Genomic DNA, 15,536 nt, shown 5'->3' on the forward strand with positions numbered 1-15,536 from the left:
TGTACCTGTTATACGTGCTGATCTAGAAACCCTTATCAGCCAACTTCCACCCTCTCTCCTACTCCTTGGTGACCTTAATGGCCGCCATCCTTTGTGGGGTGACTCACTTTCAAATCCCTGGGGTGTCTTCTTGCCTCTTTGGTTGGGGATTTAGATTTGGTTGTCCTAAATGATGGGAGGCCGACCCATTTACATGTTCAGGCTGGCATGTATTCTGTCATTGACCTAACCATCTCCACCTCTGACTGTGCCCTTGATTTTTCTTGGGAGGTTTTGGATGATCTACATGTAGTGACCATTATCCTGTAGTGGTCCAGCCTACTCTCTCTGTTCCTGTAGCCCGTCTGCCATACTGGTGTCTGGACAGGGCTGATTGGTCTCTCTTTGAGGAACTATGTGTATTTGCCAACAGGGTTACTGATTTTTCAACTATTGATGATGCCGAATGTTATTTTACTAAGACCATTTTCTCAGCAGGGGTTCATTCCATCCCACAGACTTCTGATGTTTTTTCCCGGAGACCTGTGCCATGGAGGAATGATGACTGCCCCACAGCAAAGGGAACTTACAAAGCAGCTGCCCGTCGGTATTTTGCCAATAATAATGTTTTTCTAAAAATAGTTTCGCAAAGCACGTGCTCACTATAGATGGGTCATGAAGAATGCTCGCCGTAACTCGTGGAGGTCATATGTTTCTACAGTTACATCTTCAACTTCAGTGTCTATGGTGTGGAAAATGGTGTGCAAGATTTCTGGTAGGTTTTCACCCCCCTCCCCTCCGGTGTTGCGCCTTCACAGAGAACTTGTGTCTGCACCAGATGCAGTAGCCTCTGCTTTTGCAAATCAGTTTTGCACTGTCTCCACAAAGGATCCTTCTCAGCCATTTGCTACCTTTCGTAGGAATCAGGAGAGGCTGGGTCTTGACTTTTGCTTTCGTGGCGAGAGCCGTATAATTTAGATTTCAGCCTCCGTGAGCCACGTGCTGCCCTTTCAGAGTGTGGTGACACTGCTCCTGGGCCTGACGATATTCCATAAGCTATGCTGCGTCATCTACCGACTGATTCACTTCAGTTTTTATTGGACCTTTATAACAGGGTTTGAAGTGAGGGCGCTACGAGTATTCTGAGGAGTTGGAAGTTGGGTATTGTCCTTCCCTTTCCCAAGCCTGGTAAAGACCATTCCCAAGTCTCCAACTATTGCCCTATCACTTTCATATCATGTGTGTGCAAGCTGTTCGAAAAGATGGTTAATGTCAGGCTTATGTGGTTTCTGGAGAAGGGTTGCTTTCTCTCTCCGTCGCAGAATTTTTTCCGTAAATTACGATGCACTTCAGACAACCTTATCAGGCTTGAGGTGTCAATCTGTGAAGCTTTTGCCTCCAAACAACATCTTGTGGCTGTGTTTTTTGACCTTGAGAAGGCTTATGACATTGCCTGGAATCATGGCATCCTCCAACAACTTCATGCCTTTGGTTTATGTGGTCGCCTGCCTGTGTTGCTTGGAGACTTCTTGACTGATCGTGTATGTTGGGTCCGTGTGGGTTCTACCCTCTCTGCGCCACTGTGCCAGGAGGAAGGTGTCCCACAGGGGTGTGTCTTAAGTGTTTCCCTGTTTGCAGTGGCCATCAATGGTATCATTGACACTGTGCCTGCTGGGGTATCCTCATCCCTTTATGTGGATGACATAGCTATATTGTTTTCTGGCTCCCACATGTCTGCTATTGAGCGGCGTATGCAACTTGCCTTGGACAAAATTTCTACCTGGGCCACTTCCAAGGGTTTTCGGTTTTCCCCTTCAAAGACTGTGGCTATGCACTTCTGTAGGATGAGAGGGGTTCACCCGGACCCTGATCTCCAGCTTTGTGGCAGGAGACTCCATTGTGTGATGGAGACGAAATTCTTGGGACTGACTTTTGATTGTCGTTTGACATGGGTCTCACACTTGGCAAATCTTAAAACATCATGTATGAAGGCTCTCAGTCTATTGAGGGTTCTGTCCCATACCTCTTGGGGTGCTGATCGGAGGACGCTCTTGCATTTGTTTTAGTTATTTGTAACCTCTAAGCTGTCATTTGGCTGTGAGGTATACTCCTCTGCCACAGAATCAAGACTAAAAACTCTAGATGCTGTCCATCATGCTGGTCTTCACCTTGCAACTGGGGCTTTTCGGTCCTCTCCAATTCCCAGCTTATTGGTGGACGCTGGTGTGCCTCCCTTAGATCTACTGATTCATTCTGTTGCGACGATGTTGGCTCCGGATTCGTCGCCTTCCAGACTCACTTGTCTGTGAGTGTGTGACGAAACAGTCTTGTCTTTTGTGTTATACTAGACACCCTCGCATGCCTCGTCTGTTTGGCTATAGAGTTCAGGATATAATGGAGGGGTTTGGTTTGTCGGCAGTACTTGTCAGTCCTGTTTGGATCCCGAGGGTTGCACCTTGGATATTACCCAGGGTAACTTTCTGCAGGCCTTTTGCTGGCTCAAAGGATGTTGTCACTCCTCAATGTCTTTTAAGGTTATTTTTAGAACATGCTTCTAGTCATGGTGGTTCTGTCCCTGTGTGTACTGGTGGCTCTAAATCCGCATCAGGTGTTGGTTTTGGAGTGGTGTTTCCCAATTTTAGCCGTGGAGGTAGTCTTCCTTTGGTTGCCTCAGGTTATACTGCAGAGTTGTCAGCCATCATTTTAACCTTGAAGTTGGTGTTTGTTCACCCTGACAATTATTTTACTATTTTTAGCGACTCTCAAGGGGCGCTTTTGGCCCTGGACTCTTTTAACTCTTCCCATCCCTTAGTTTTAGCTATTTTGGAGTGGTTGTTCCTCATTCGTCGTCGGGGGAAGAGAGTGGATTTTTGCGGGGTTCCCGCACATGTTGGTGTGGTGGGCAATGAGACAGTGGATGCATTGGCCAAGGCTGTGGCTACTCAGCAGCCTCCAACAGAATATCCGCTTCCTGCATCTGATCTAACACCTTACTTGCGGGACAGAATGCATGTGTGTTGGCAGAGACGCTGGGATGGTGTTGCTCATAATATGCTGAAAGAGGTCTTTCAGAGAGTGGTTGTGCCAAGGGTTCTCCCTTCCATGCCTCGGCGATTGGAGGTGGCTCTTGCTAGGCTTTGCGTTGGGCACTCCCCGCTTACACATGGGTTCCTGATGAGTGGTGAGACTCAACCATACTGTGATGATTGCTTTGTTCCCCTCACTGTAGACTCAGCCATACTGTGATGATCGCTTTGTTCCCCTTACTGTCCATCACTTGCTGGTCAAGTGTCCAAGTTTGGGGGACCTGCGTCGGAGATTCCTCCGTAGGCATAGAGGGATAGATGGTGCCTACTGTTTCTCCTCGATGCTTACTGGAGCCCATAGCAATTTTACTTATGTTTTTGGTTTTCTTCAGGAAGTGGGCCTCCTTCCACTTTTATAAGTAATTGTTTTTTCTTTTAACTAATTTTTTATTATTTTCAGTGTTTTATTTCTAGACCAAGTTTTTAACTTTATTTCGATTATGCTCTATTTATTTGCCGCGTGTTTTAGCTTGTTGTCCGGCAGCATATGACCTTAGCAGTTGCACAGCCAGTTTCTACTACAATCAATCAATCACGGGTAAAAATTGGCAGGCATGTAAGGTAACTGTTCCTTTACCATCCCACAGGCTGTCAAGGCCATACATTCACTTGCTCCCTCCCCAAGCTCGCTCTGCCTCACTCTGGCTGTGTGCCTCACCCAGTGCTGTACATAGTGAAGGCATTTTGTAAATATTTTCATGTAAGTGTAAGTTGTAAATATTTTCTTGTAAGTGTAAGGACTATATAGTGAAATCAAGTTGCAAATACCTTCTTGTAAGTGCCAGGACTGTATGTAATGAAGTCATGTTGTACCTATCTTTAAGTAACTGTAATATAATGCATTCACAGTGAGAAAGACACGCTAATTGTGATAGATGCTGAAGTAATAAGTAATCAGAAAAGAGTACTGAACATTGCTATACCTTCCCAGCATAAATACCTGAGTATACCTTACACAGAAAACGGCTTTCTCTCACGTACGTGGTGAGCGTGAGAGTGGCTATACCTGTACACGAGTATGCAGGACTCAATAAAACTCATTTCAAAGCCTCGGTGAGCATTTTAATGGCGAAATTCGTTGTTTCCACATCAAAATCTATCATTTTAGCCAAAAGAAAAAGGTCGAAAAATGGCTGGCACTGGGGTGACCCATAGGGCTAAAAATAGCCGGCACGCGATGGGTTAATGTGTTTACTGGTAGCGTTACAATAACAATAGAGAGTGTGGAGACAAGGCCAGAAAGAATGTGTAACGTAATAAGACACTAAATATTCCCTTTGTGCCCTTCTTCCTCCCTGGACTACCATAATTAACTGTTCCACTCACTATGATTCCAAAACACAACGACAACTTTCTAACTTTAATACTATTACTGTGTACAGCCTATCACACAGGTTATCACAGGTCTACCAAGTACTTTGCTTATGGGATTGCAGTTCGACATCAAGAGGTAAGTTATCCATATTCAGTACTTATGTATTACTTACGTACAACTCATTGATTACGTATAACAGTTACCTGAATACAATGAACTATTTGCACGTGAATACAACACAGTTACTAGACTAACTACTCATACACTGATTATTTAATGTGCACTTCTAATCATTTATTTCGGAATTAAAGCTACGTCTTAATCTTATCCCATGGTCGGGGACATCGCAGCCAAATATACTGCTGGCTTCTGAGCAATGAGATATCATGCCTTATATGTCGCAGTTTACTACAGCTTCAGCTGCCTCTACTCTCCAAATCCGCAATGCCCATGACCGTGGGTGTCTGTGTGCATCTGCCTCTCTCGACACTGTCCTGTCTGGACACATTATCAGTTCCTTCTCTCAATGCCTTCTCATGTTTTTACCTAACAGAAGTTTCACCTCGTTCCTCCTCAATTCTCCTCATTCCCCGTTGTCTCCCTCTGCCTCTTGTCTCCCATGCCTCCTGCGCTCTCGTCTGACTTTCTTCACGATGCTTACGTCGAAGAGTCTTATACACCTCCTTCAGCAGCCTACGACGCTTCCTTTCTATGGCCAGCGCGTCCTCTTATCCATCATCTTCATCTTTTTTATCTTCTTCTCTTACACTCTACCTCCGCCCAGGCTTCTGTTCGAGAGGACCTGGCTGAAAGCTTGGTAACTGTAGCTGGATGGGTTTATCCAGTCTTTTAATGGCATCGTGATCTGCATTATCAAGGATGTTGTCGGAGAAGGCCACATTGCCCACTGAGCGACTGCCACCGTCTCAACACTACCGCTAAGTGGGGGTAACTCCCCTGAGGTAATGGGCAGGTTATAGGTTGCAGATTTGAAAAATACACCTGTAGGTTTTGGTTTCATGTCGATTTTACAAATTTGTAAAAAAGTTACAGAGAAAAAACGATTTTTTTTTTACCTTGGCTAAAAATTTAATCAGGTGGTCAGAATGTCATAGCTCATCATCCCAGAAATTTTTGTCAAAATTGCACAGGTAGTTTTTGTGTAAAGTTGTTAACAGACAGACAGGCAAACAAACACACAAACTGGGTGAAAACAGTACCCATCCCCATGCCCCTCCAGGGCAGAGAAGGGTAATCAACCAAAAGTTAAGGTCACACCCGTGTGTGTGTGTGTGTGTGTGTGTGTGTGTGTGTGTGTGTGTGTGTATGAACAAATCAAAACATTTCGATCCGATTTTGTCCAAGTTTGACGGATGCATTGAGGAGCAACCAGAGAGTAGGCCTATAGTTTTTTTTAGAGCAATACATCATTGGTCAAGTCCACAAGGCAAGGTCAACTTAAAAAATGTTTATCCAATTTATACCAAACTATGAGGAGGGATTGAGGTTACAGGACGAATAGGAAGGCCCTAGTTTTGAGAACAATGAACCCAGGTCATGACCACAGGGAAAGATCAAAGGTCAAGCTTATAAAGCAGGGACAACTCACACAATTCTAATCTAATTTGAATTAAACTTGGAGGAAGGGTTATGTGTCTGGCAAGAACAAAGGGATTCACTTTTGAGAACGATCAGCCTAAGATCAAGGTAACAGGACAAGGTCAAAGTTTGACGCATTTTTCAATGTAAGAACAAAATAACTACAACAGTTTTGCTATGGTATGGACCAAACTTCGAGGATAAAGAAGGGAGAAAAGGAAAGAAAGAACAAAGACATGAAGAGAAGGGGACAGAGAGAGAAATAGAGACAGGAACACGAGCAGAAAAATCCATAGAAAAAACAGGCAGACAAACATAAGCAGACAGAAACCCAAGTGGAAATGCAGACAAACATAAGCAGACAGAAACCCAAGAAGAAATGCAGACAGACAGGAAAACAGACAAACACAAACATACTGGCAGACAGATTCACAGAAAGACAAATACATACGGACGGGCAGATACACAGACTGACAGAAACACAGACGCACTGAAGCATGAAAAGAGATATAGATACAAAGACAGACATGGAAATAGTATATATATATATATACAGTATATATTGTTACATAGCCTATCATTTCATCATCCTTTGTGTAATTCTAACGTACAGTATGCTGCATGTTTGATCACGAGCATGTTCTGCCTCACTCCCCCCCTCCTCCCTTATAGTAGAGTAAGTCGTTCTTTCTGTTGTTCAGAGCAGGAGTGTCAACTCTTTGTCCCCTTTGGCTTCATTTGTGCGTCCTTCTTGCAAGTTGTATCAAGCTCTGCCGGCCCCTATATAATGAGCTCAGTCTCTGCATTAATTGCCACTTAGATCTACTCCTCATTTTGCTCACATCTCTGTCCTCCCCTGTACAGTTGTTATTATTGTGGGTGCTCAGGAAGTCTCCAACCATCTAGCAGCTGTGTAATTTGAGTATGAGTGTTATTACATTTTGTTCTTGTGCTGTATAGCATAAGGTGTTGATTCGTAGACCTAGTAAAGTTTTTGTAATTCATATTGTCAGCCAGTGGTAATAATATTTCGTATCTGTAATAATATATCTTGCATTCACTGAGTATTATCTGGTATTCTCATTTTATCAGGGCTGACTTAGATAAATTTACTCTTGCTAATTTCGTGTTAATAGAGGCTATTGCAGTTAACCATATATTTAACCTGTTTTTTGCCATTACATTATCCTTATGAGTCCTAAATGTTTTGTTGTTATTTTGAGCATTAAACTTTAACTTGTAATTTTACCTAACTCTTTTGTTTTGAACCTGGAACTTTAAGGGACAGTAGTGATTTTTAGTGTTCTCACTTAAATTGTACATTATCTTTCTCTGTTCCGTAACATAAATTTGGCGCCCTCTTATCAGGATATTCAGGATATTATCATAAGGATATTGCTTGATATTTTGTGACTGTGATTTATTCATGATGTCTACTATTACTAATTGATGAAGCCAAAGATTTATGTCAAATGTGCAAACAGTGTGTGATGTAGAAAACAGAACAAAGAATGAACTTACGCTTGTTGCTCAACAATTGGGAATTGCTGTTCGCTCTCATTATTCTAAAGATCAAATTGTTGACATGATTAATGAAAGTTTGTTTAATATAACTCCTCCAAATGAGCAAACGCAGATTGAATTAGCTAAGTTACAGCTAGCCCTGCAGGAGGCTTGTGCTAAGGAGGCTGGGTTTCAGGCAAATGCTCGTATTCAGGAGGCACAGGTACATGCTCAGGCACAAATTGAACTTGCTAGGATTCAGGCAGAGCATGAGTATCGCATGAAACAGGTGGAACTGGATCATCTAGCTCTGATGATTTTGATGTGGCTAAAAATTTTAAACTTGTCCCTCCTTTTAATGAATCTGATTTAACAAAGTATTTTCAGTTGTTTGAGAGGGTAGCTACAGGTTATAACTGGCCCAAAAAGTATTGGCCAGTACTCCTTCAAACTGTTCTCACCAGTAAAGCTCAAGTAACTTATGTATCTTTGCCTCAGGATCAATGTGATAATTATGATGTAGTTAAGAGCTTGATTCTTAAGGCCTATGAGCTTGTTCCTGAAGCCTATAGAGTAAAATTTAGGACAACTTATAAGCAAGATAAGCAATCTCATGTTGAGTATGCAAATATCAAAGATGATCTGTTAGAGCAGTGGTTAAATTCTAAGAATGTGGATTCTGATTTTGACAAATTTAAGCAGATGATTTTGCTGGAGGACTTCAAAAGGTGTATAAATAATGATGTAAGCCTATATCTTGATGAGAAAAGAATTGATAATTTGTCCGATGCTGCAGTCTTAGCTGATGAATATGTCCTCACTCACAAGAGATATTCTAAAGAAAAAAGGAAAGCTGAGAGTAAGTACGTTGCCTCTACTCGAAGTACAGGTAACAGGAATGAGAATAAAGATGATGTTTCTCAGGAAGTAAATACCAGCTTCACCTCTAGATTTCAGAAAAGTAAATGTACTTATTGTAGTAAGCTTGGTCATACTACGGAGAAATGTTTCAGGAGACAGCGTGATGTGAACAAAAAGGAGTCTTTAAATATTCAGTCAATTGGTCTAGTGTCCACCCTTGAGAGTTCCCAGAATTCTTTAACTGAGTTAACTGAACCTGCTTTGAGGGGTAAATTAAATTCTCATGATGACGCTCCTCTTTTGAGCAGTAACGTGGGTGACACTCTCAAGAGTTCATGTGCTAATTTCCTGTCTGATGGTTTTGTCAGTTCTCTGGACAGTAATAACAGGAAATCAGTTAAAATATACCGTTATACAGGTGCTTGCCAATCCCTGATGCTGACCAGTGTTCTAGGCTCTAATGTTAATTCCTCTGATGAAACTGTAATCTTACAAGGTGTAGGGAATAATTACTTCTCTGTCCCTCTGTGCAGAGTGAATTTAGAGTCTGGTTTTGTTAATGGTTCCGTTATGGTTGGGTTGGTTGAGACACTCCCAATGTCAGGTGTAACTTTCTTACTTGGAAATGATATTGGTGGAAGTCTAGTGTGTCCAGCTCCTCAGTTGTCTAGTGAACCAGTGGCTGCGGCCCAGGATTGTGATGTCCCTGATGTGTTCCCTGCATGTGCTGTCACTAGGGCTAAGTCTAAAGTTACTGGTGACTTAGAGGATAATGATGATGATGATGTTATCCTAGCTGACACTTTTCTTGCTAATTTGGACCACTCACCAGATGAGGCAGTACCCCGTAGTGTTGATAATTTGTCTCGTCAAGAGTTGGTTGAGTTGCAGGTTGCTGACCCTGAGTTGAAAGGTCTAGCTAACTCTGCTTGCAGTGAGGAAGAGTCAGCTGGTGCTTCTACTTGTTATTATATAAAGTCAGGAGTACTTATGAGGAAGTGGAGACCCCCAACAGTATCAGCCGACTGTGAGTGGGAGGTTGTACATCAAGTTGTCATCCCTCGTGTTTGTAAGCAGGATATCATTAGAGTGGCTCATGATTCCAATTTGGCAGGACACCTTGGAGTGAGGAAGACTGTGGCACGCATTTTGAAACACTTCTACTGGCCAGGTATCTTGAGAGATGTTTCCTGGTATTGCAAGTCTCGTCACACCTGTCAAGTTGTGGGGAAGTGTAATCAGACCGAAAAGGTTGCACCTCTAGTTCCCATTCCACCTTTTGAGGCGCAATTCACCCGTGTGTTGGTGGATATTGTGGGCCCTCTTCCTGAGACTTCTTCAGGATTTTCTTATGTGTTGACCTTTATTGATATGGCTACTCGTTATCCTGAAGCCATTCCACTTAGAAATATCTCAGCAAAGAACGTGGTTAAGGAAATGCTAGGGTTCTTCACAAAGTTTAGTCTGCCCAAGGAGGTACAGTCAGACTGGGGAAGTAATTTCATGTCAAATGTTTTCAAGCAGTCTCTGAAAGAGTTGGGCATCACCCAGATCACGTCTTCAGCTTACCATCCCCAGACCCAAGGAGCGTTGGAGAGATATCATCAAACACTCAAATCGATGCTCAAGAATACTGTTTGGAACATCAGAAAGACTGGGATAAAGGTCTTCCATTCGTTGTATTTGCCGCAAGAGAATCTCCAAATGAATCACTGGGCTTCTCACCTTTTGAACTACTGTTTGGCCATGAAGTAAGAGGACCCCTTAAGTTATTCAAGGAATGCTGGCTCTCAGAGGAAGATGACGTCAACCTGCTGGAGTATGTGATGAAGTTCAAAGAACGGCTGTCCACTGCTTTACAGCTGGCGAGAGAGAATTTAGGAGCTGCTCAGGAGAAGATGAAGACTTGGTATGATAAGAAGTCCAGGTTACGCCACTTTCAGCCAGGAGATCAGGTTTTGATTCTGCTACCAGTGCATGGACAACCTCTTCAAGCCAAGTTTAGTGGTCCTTATTTCGTGGAGAAGAAACTCAGTGATGTCAACTATGTCATCGCCACACCAGATCGTAGAAAGAACAAGCAACTTTGTCATATCAACATGATAAAGTTATATCACAGGCGGGACGAAAATAACCCAGTCTGCACTGTAGCTGTTCCACCCGAATCTGCAAGTGAAGTTCTCCCATGCAGCATGAGCCTGAGTGATAGTTTGGGGAAGAATCCTGAGATCATGAATGATCTCCAGACTAAGCTTTCTCATCTAGCTCCCGAGGAAAGGCAGGAGTTTTCGGCATTACTGCAGGAGTACCCGCAAGTGTTCCGTGCCACTCCAGGAAGGACCACTGTGTTGATGCATGATGTCGATGTTGGAGACGCAAAGCCAATTAAACTGCCCCCTTACCGTGTGAACCCAGTGAAAGTTCTCTCATCCAGAAGGAGCTTGGCTACCTGTTGGACCACAAGATGATTGAGCCCTGTCAGAGCGAGTGGAATTCTCCTGTCACTCTAGTCCCTAAGCCAGGTGGGTCACAGCGGCTTTACATCGACTACAGACGTGTTAATCAGATAACCAAAACAGACACTTACCCTCTTCCTCACGTGGAAGATTGCATAGACAAGATCGGAAAGGCTCGGTACATAAGTAAGTTTGATTTGTTAAAGGGATACTGGCAAGTACATACCTATGACTGAACGTGCTAGGGAGATCCCATGTTTTGTAACACTAGGAAAGACTTTTGCATGTTCTGTAATGCCATATGGTATGAAGAATGCACCAGCCACATTTCAGAAGCTCATGAATGTTGTAACAGAGGGTTTGGCAGGGTGTGTTGTTTATATTGATGATGTATTAATCTTCAGTGACAACTGCAAAGATCACCTATGCCATGTCAGTAAATTTCTTGAGCGTTTGGTTCAGGCTAATCTTGTAGGTAATTTATCAAAGTGTGAGTTTGGTCAAGCTAAAGTTCAGTACCTTGGGTACGTAATTGGTGATGGACATGTTGCACCACCAGCAGCTAAGGTTCAGGTTATAATTATAAGTGATCTTCCCAGACCTAAAAGTAGGAAAGAGCTACAAAGATTTTTGGGAATGGTAGGTTATTACAGGAGATTTGTTCTTAACTTTTCAATTCTTGTATCACCACTTACAGACCTACTGAAAAAGGGAGTTAAATTTGTCTGGACCGATAACTGTGAATCCTCTTTCAGCAAACTTAAAGCTATCCTATTAAGTCAGCCAGTGCTCGCTACTCCAAATTTTGCTAAGCCTTTTAAGATGGCTGTTGATGCAAGTGATACAGGAGCTGGGGCTGTTTTGCTGCAAGAGGATGATCAGGATATTGAACACCCTGTATCTTATTACAGTAAGAAGTTCACTCCACCTCAAAAGAACTACTCAACTATTGAGAAAGAGCTTTAGGCCTTGATTTTGGGTTTGCAGCATTTTTCATTTTATTTGTGTTCTGGTTTTGACCCCATAGTCATTTATACCGATCATAACCCACTGAAATTCCTTAGTAAGTTTAAAGATAAAAATCAGAGATTGACAAGATGGAGTCTACTTCTTCAGGAGTATTCATTAGACATACAACATGTCAAGGGGAAAGAAAATGTTATTGCAGATTGCTTATCTGGACTTTAGACAGATTGTTTTAGAATAATAAGAAATTTCCTTTGAAAATTTCTTTTTTCTTTGTGGGGAGGTGTTACATAGCCTATGGTTTCATCATCCTTTGTGTAATTCTAACGTACAGTATGATGCATGTTTGATCACGAGCGTGTTCTACCTCACTCCCTCCCTCCTCCCTTATAGTAGAGTAAGTCGTTCTCTCTGTTGTTCAGAGCAGGATTGTCAACTCTTTTTCCCCTCTGGCTTCATTTGCGCGTCCTTCTTACAAGTTGTATCAGGCTCTGCCGGCCCCTATATAATGAGCTCAGTCTCTGCATTAATTGCCACTTAGATCTACTCCTCATTTTGCTCACATCTCTGTCCTCCCCTGTACAGTTGTTATTATTGTGAGTGCTCAGGAAGTCTCCAACCATCTAGCAGCTGTGTAATTTGAGTATGAATGTTATTACATTTTGTTCTTGTGCTGTATAGCATAAGGTGTTGATTCGTAGGCCTAGTAAAGTTTTTGTAATTCATATTGTCAGCCAGTGGTAATAATATTTCGTATCTGTAATAATATATCTTGCATTCAGTGAGTATTATCTGGTATTCTCATTTTATCAGGGCTGACTTAGATAAATTTACTCTTGCTAATTTCGTGTTAATAGAGGCTATTGCAGTTAACCATATATTTAACCTGTTTTTTGCCATTACATTATCCTTATGAGTCCTAAATGTTTTGTTGTTATTTCTAGCATTAAACTTTAACTTGTAATTTTACCTAACTCTTTTGTTTTGAACCTGGAACTTTACGGGACAGTAGTGATTTTTAGTATTCTCACTTAAAGTGTACATTATCTTTCTCTGTTGCGTAACAATATATATATATATATATATATATATATATATATATATATATATATATATATATATATATATATATATATATATATATATATATAAACAAAGGTAAAGAAAAAGACAAAATAAAAAGAAAAGAATGAATGAGTGGAATGAAGGAAGAAAGTAAGGAAGAGAGAAATAATAACTAGAGGCCCCCCCCCTAAGGGGGAAATCACATAGGCCCCGAATCGATACATATCTAACGCGGCTCAGAATATGACCTTGACCTTGACCTACTTTCACCAATTCCGAACTTGTCCGACATTTTCATCCCTACTACACACCCGTTAAATTTTTTATGATATCTTGAGCGGTCGCGAAGTTATCGTGCTAACAGACACTCAGACACACACACAGACAGACAAACTGAAAACAATACCAGTATCGCTATCGCGGCTGGTATTAATTGGAAATCATTAAAACTCCCTTTCTCATATCCGTTCCTAATGGCGTGAGATGTGTTCGGGTTCAGGTGTGTGATCCTTTGCATTCTCAGATTACTGATACATCCAGTGTTTCTTCGCCTGATCTTTCTCCAGTCTGTCTTCAAATTCACACTCTTCATGGTGTTATAGAAACTTTTGCCCGTGACTGTACCATCAACAGCACCAAACGACGAGCGTCATATTGGACGCTGGGGATTTAGGACCGAGCATTGAAGAGATAACGAGTGTTTGAAATTACTAATGTGTCACTGATTGGCGCTTGATGGTATTGGCTGCGTTATTAACGACTGTTTGTTAGCGACCATGACAAGAGTGGGGTGATGGTGGTGAGGGTAGCAGTGATGATGATAGTGGTGGTGATTTTGGTGATGCTAGTGAGTGATGGTGGCGATGGGAAGGTGGAACTATAGTTGGCAGAAGTATGGCGATTTTTTGTTGATATTATTGGTAGTATTAGCGACGGTATTTGGTGATAATGAGGAGGGACGGAGGTGGGGAGGATTTGGTGATGGTCTGTGCTGGTGGTAGTGGTGATGATGTTCTTGCTGATGAGAGTGGCGGTGGTGGTGGTGTTGAACATAGGGGTGAGGGGAAAGAGTGGGGGGGAGGAGGTGTGGTGATTCTTGTTGTGATAGTGGTGGTGATATTGCTAAGGGTACCCTATATTAATAGTGGTGTAAGTGAATGGGGTGGTGGTGATGAGGATGATAGTGATCATGAGTGATGACAATGACAAGAGTCACAGTGTTTGAGTGGTGATAAACATTGGGATGATGGTAGAAAGAGTGGTGTTTGTATTGGTAACGGTGTGTGATACTGGTAAACCTGAGGACGATGAGAGTGGTGGTGATAATGATTGAAGGTATTGCTAGGAATGGTGATGTGTGAGTGCTGGTGACAGTGAGAATAGTGATGATGGTGAGGTAATAATAGTGTTTTGAAGTGACAGTGAGCTTGGTGATTATAAGTAGTGGTGATGGTGAGAGTAGTATCAATTATATGTAATGGTGATAATGGCAGTGTTGTGGTGATGATGGATGTGGATGTGATTTTAAATGATGGTGAGGGTGGTGGTGTTCTTAAATTATGGTGCTTAAGGATGATGGTGATAAGGGTGATGATGATGTGTTAAGGTAATGGTGTGCGCGTTATTAATTCCAGTTTGATGGTTATTATGAAAGTGATGATAATGTGTTAATGGGGTAGTAAGTGGGTGGTGTTCATGCTTGGTAGTGATGGTGTCACGAATTCGCGCGACTGTGTATTTATACAAATTCGTGACATTGTACTTTGGTGAGAAAACCATGAACTCTAGTGGAATTCCCACTGGGCATCACTCAGTTCAACCGTCCTCGTATGCACTTCGATCGGGATGGTTTTCAGAACATTTGTCACTGTTTCATAAGTAACCATCCTTATGCACGACATTAGTGCTTTCACTGAGTGATTTTATTGCGTGTGTATATCGTTCTCCCTCTCTCCGTTGACTGTTGAAGTTAGGCCACGCCTACTTCCGGCGAACACGGCCATCTCTTAACCCCCCTTCCCAGTTCGAACTTAGTCAGCTTTGGACTGCCTCAGGTGTAGGATCGTTTGTGCCCAGCGTAGAGAGCAGCGTCTCCGTTGTACAGCGATTTCCTGGATCTCTACCTAGACGGTGATCGGCGAAGTGGGCTTGTAGAGAATAGCAGCGCTTGGTGTTTCAACACGCAGATGCCCAGTCTTTCGTAGCTTCAACCTCGTTCCCTCCACTGACCAGTATTTCTGTTCGTTTTCTAGGCTTAATTCTGACTAGCATTTGAATGAGTGAGTGAGTGTATAATTTTCCTTTGTTATTTGAATTCATGAGTCCCTCTGTGACCGTGAATTCACCTTTTGAATTCATTTTGAGACTCATATAACATAATTTTATTTTATTGTAATCAATAAATTTACAGCTCTTTTCTTTGAGCTTAATGTAATTAGAATCGTGTTTTATTTCTCCACATTAAGCTTACTTCAGTTTGCCGCTCCTAGTTTGCACACACTCCTTACATTGTTCATAACTGGTATTTAGGCCAGTTCTTTTGTATTAAATTTAAATCCATTGTGCCAGCCAGGAGTTATGCACTGGCAAGAATCTGTCCATTATTATTAGTATTAGTTATTGATTGTCAAGGGTGGAGTCACTTTCTCAAGAGGCTAACAGTACTAACAACTAGCATTCGTGAGCGATTAGTCTCTGCTGTGTACT

The sequence above is a fragment of the Coenobita brevimanus genome, chromosome 84, assembly GCF_032717465.1.
Source record: "Coenobita brevimanus isolate Jiangsu-jjx chromosome 84, ASM3271746v2, whole genome shotgun sequence".
NCBI classification, from domain to species: domain Eukaryota; kingdom Metazoa; phylum Arthropoda; class Malacostraca; order Decapoda; family Coenobitidae; genus Coenobita; species Coenobita brevimanus.